Here is a 4,341-nt window from a genome sequence, read left to right on the forward strand (position 1 = left end):
TTTTTTTGAGATGGAGTCTCACTCTGGTCCCCCAGGCTGGAGTACAGTGGCACAATCTTGGCTCACCGCAACCTCCACCTCCTGGGTTCAAGCGATTCTCCTGCCTTAGCCTCCTGAGTAGCTGGGATTACAGGCGCCTGCCACCATGCCTGGCTAATTGTTTTATATTATTAGTAGAGACGGGGGTTTCACCATGTTGGCCAGGCTGGTCTTGAACTCCTGACCTCAGGTGATCCACCCGCCTCAGCCTCCCAAAGTGCTGGGATTACAGGCTTGAGCCACCACACCCGGCCTATACCGTACACATTTTTTAATGCAGGTTGAACTAGATGCAAACGAATATGAGGACTTCATCTGAAGACAGAAAGTCCAATTTTAAAAGCACCCTGTGGGATATGTGGGAAAGGAAAAAGGCAACCCTTCCCGTTTGCCTTTGTATCATAAGGGGCAGGTGAACATGAAGAAACACATACATCCTCAGGCAGTGGCAGAACTGAACTGAGCTGGTTTCCTAGGCACCGTGGGCCTTTGGACGTCATGTCTCCTGGCTTCTTTTTTTGACAATAGCATCCTATCTTTCCTTTGAGAGTTAATGTTCTCCTTGCTACAATCTTGATGCAACCATTAATTAAACTTGCTGGTACTCTCCTAACAAAGTGGTGGGCAGATGACCCAAGCCAGATCAATCGACATCTTTTTCCCAAAATCTTTAGAAGGAAGTACTCAATGATTGGTGCTCATGCCTGAACATATCCACACCCACTGGAAGTGCCCTTGAAGGCCTAGCCCCAGGCTGTCAGTTGGAAGGAGCTCTGGACATAAAGGTAGAAGAATACCTGTTTCAAGGAGGGCTTGAAGTTAAGTGCGGTTTGAGGGAGAAGCACACATTGGCACACATGGTGGTGAGACTGGAGATGGAAGCTGCTGTATGAGCCCTTCTGTTGCAAATAAGTGGGGCTATAGGCATCATGATTCAGCCAGGTCAGCCTAGACCTTCCGGAAGACATTGGTGAGTCACGGGGACAGGTCACTGGGCCTTCTGGACAGAGTACAACTTGGGGGCCAAACTAGCATGACATAGAGAAAGATTCATTTGATTACAAATCATAGAAACATATTCAGCCCAGTTTAATTAGGTAAAATGGGAACTTGTTATGAGGATATAGGGTGCACAAATGTTTTTGCTTTTCTTCGTCAACTTTCTCCATTTTCTTAAGTTTATTTTTATATGTGCATAAGGTAAGGCTTCCATCTTTTTGTCTTCCAAACCAATACAAGGGGCTCTTACCTGGTATATTGAGTAAGGCCCTCCATATCCACAAGTTCAGCATCCATGGATTCAACCAATCACTCATTGAAAATATTTTTAAAATTAAAAATAATATAAAATTTAAAATAATACAGTATAACAACTATTTACATAGCATGTACACTGTATTAGGTATCATAAGTAACCTAGAGATTATTTAGATTATATAGGAGAATGTGCATAGGTTACATGCAAATACTATACCATTTGATATCAGAGACTTAAGAATCTGAGGATTTTGATATCTGTGGGGGTCCTGGAGTGAATCCTTGAAAATACTGAGCAATGACTATATCTCAAAGAACCTGATGCAAGAATTCATTGGTTCTCATAAGGGCCTGAAGCCTAGAATTACAAATTCAAGAAGCAGGGCACTTTCTCTCTCTTTCTGTGGCACCCTGGCCTCTAGTGTCCCGTCTTAGTTCAGCTCCAAAAACTGCCACTCTCTGATTATCTGCACATGGGTCTAATGTGGCTGCTCTAGAAAGGCAGCCTGAGCTTCCAAAGCACATCACTCTCCAGTTCAAGCACCCACCAGAGATTGGCTAGCTTCTCTGTATCTCAGCCCTGTGACTTGGGATTGGAGCCCAGGGTCTGAGATCTGTAACTGTGGTGGCCTTTGTGTAAGGAGACCTGGTAGCCATGCTGCCTGAGCAGACCATAGCTTACCTGTGCTCCCTGGAGCCTCCATGCAGACAGAGGCAATATCTGCCCTCTGGAAAATTTCTCAAGTGCCATCTAAGGACAGAAGGAGTGAGCACAGCTTGATTCTGGAGTTCAGTAATTAGCACTTATAGGTTGAGCAGCTTAGAGAAATTGCTTACATGTTCTGAGCCTCAATTTCCTCACTTAAAAAAACAAGAGGGTGTTTACGGGAGATAATTGAATTAGATAATTTAAGAAAAGTGTCCAGCCCATACTGGATCTCCATAAGCCATTTTCCTTGTGTTACCTGGGCATATAGAGGGTACCAGAGGGATCAGAGGACAAGGACCCTTTCCTGTGAAGCACACACAGGTAGCAACGGATTTTTCCTAGCTTTTCTGAAAGCCTGTGCTGGCAGTAAACACAGATTTACTGAGTTTGCTCTAACATCCAGGCTCTGTGTGTAAAACCATTAGGCTGAGTGACAGTGCTGTAAGCAGCCTCTGGGACCTGCATGTGTTTAAACAAACATGACATTCTGCACGGCTAATGTGACTCAGTAGGTGCTCCATGTATCTTTATTCTTTAATGGTAAAATATATATATATATATATTCCCCAGAATATCAGAGCACTAGCTGTCAGGTGAGAAGGAAAAAAATCTCAATACATAAATTGTATTCAGAGCTGAGGGGATGTGGGGTCTTGAGTGCAGTTGTTAGGGAATGGAGTTTTAATCATTAGCATCTCTTCTCTTGGGTAAGCCTCACTCTGGTTGTTTTTGGTGTTTGGTTGACAAGAATTGTGGTATAATTCTTGTGGCCACAAAAAAAAAAAAAGTATTTTCCCCAAATGTCCGTGAGAGAGTCTGAAATTGATTCATTTAGTCAGCAAACGTTCTTAGCACATCATATTTCCTGTGCTGTTCTAGGGGCTGAAAAAGTGCACAGGCGGAGAGATGAATGCGATGCAGTGAGCCACGTGCTCTGATCAGGCTCCGGGACACTCATTGAGGAGCCACAGGAGGGACCCCTCCCATCTGTGAGACTGAAGGTGGACCCCACACTGTCTTAAAGGATGAGTAGGAATTGGCTACAGGAGTGGGGTTGATGGTTGAGTTTGGGGGCGGAGTGGCATAGAGGGGTTTGCTCCATGAGACGGGAAGAGCATATATAAATAAAGTCCCAATAGATATGGTCCTGGAAGAATGTGCAAGCACCCAAATTCTTCAAACCCAAAATGGACACATTTCTTTGGATGTTAAGGTCTCTGAAGTCAGCACACATTATACAATCAATATCTATCTACATATCATGTTTGTCCCTGGACAGCACCCTCCTCAGCCCCCCAACACACACACACAGTGTAACCACTGACACTGTCATGGGCCCTCACTTACTTGGTCTTTTGTTCTCATGGTATCTATGTATATTCCCACTAACCATATATTGTGAATCCTTTTAATTTGCATTAGCCAGACAGCCAAGTTAATAATAGTATTATACTTCATAATATTATAAAAATCTTAAGAATGTAGCATCGTATATTTAGTTTTTCCCATGTCAACGAGTCTATAATACGTAACAACCTTGAATGTATACCTTTTAAAATTGACATTATTTTTATTTACTAGATTGCCAGAAGTTGGATTGCTATGACAAAGGGTATGTGTATTTCAATATTAATAATTATTTCTGGAATTCACTAAAAAATGCTCCTATAATTCACAATCATACAAGTAGCAAATGATATTACCATTCTCCTCATACCCTGACCGAGGTGACTCCACCTTTTTAAGTGTGGCCAATCTTGTGGGTAAGAAGGTTCATTGTTGTTTTACTTTCCACATTTCTGAACATTAGTAAAATTAAGCAAATTTGCATTTGCTTAGAAAACAAAAGAGAATGTTTTCTCTTTCCTTCATCAACTTTCTCCATTAAGTTTATTTTTGTATGTGCATAAGGCAAAGTTTCCATCTTCTTGTCTTCCAAACAAATACAAGGGGTTCTTATTCAGTTTACTGAGTAAGATATACTTCCCCACTGTCTTCTAATACCAATATGGTGACTTTGAATTCTGTCAACTCAACTAAGCTGAAACTCTGTTTTCCAGAATTCCCTTCCCTGTGTGGCTCCAGGTTAGGCATGGCTACAGGAAAAACCTAGAAGTTGGCAGTAACACAGCAGCCATTGTGTTTTGAAGGTCATTTTAGGGCTCAAGGTGCTGTTGTCAGCTCTTGCATATGTTAGCTTAGGACAGCATTCAGACCTGCAGCTCCTTCAGCTCATGAGAGCTCCTTCTTCAGCTTCTCTGATTCCTAGGCCAGGTATGCCTGCACAGCTCCATAGCTCAGGGAACCAGCTTCTTCTACAGGTCACTTACAGCATC

Source organism: Rhinopithecus bieti, unplaced genomic scaffold (assembly GCF_001698545.2).
Source record: "Rhinopithecus bieti isolate Rb0 unplaced genomic scaffold, ASM169854v2 scaffold_18504, whole genome shotgun sequence".
Lineage (NCBI taxonomy): Eukaryota > Metazoa > Chordata > Mammalia > Primates > Cercopithecidae > Rhinopithecus > Rhinopithecus bieti.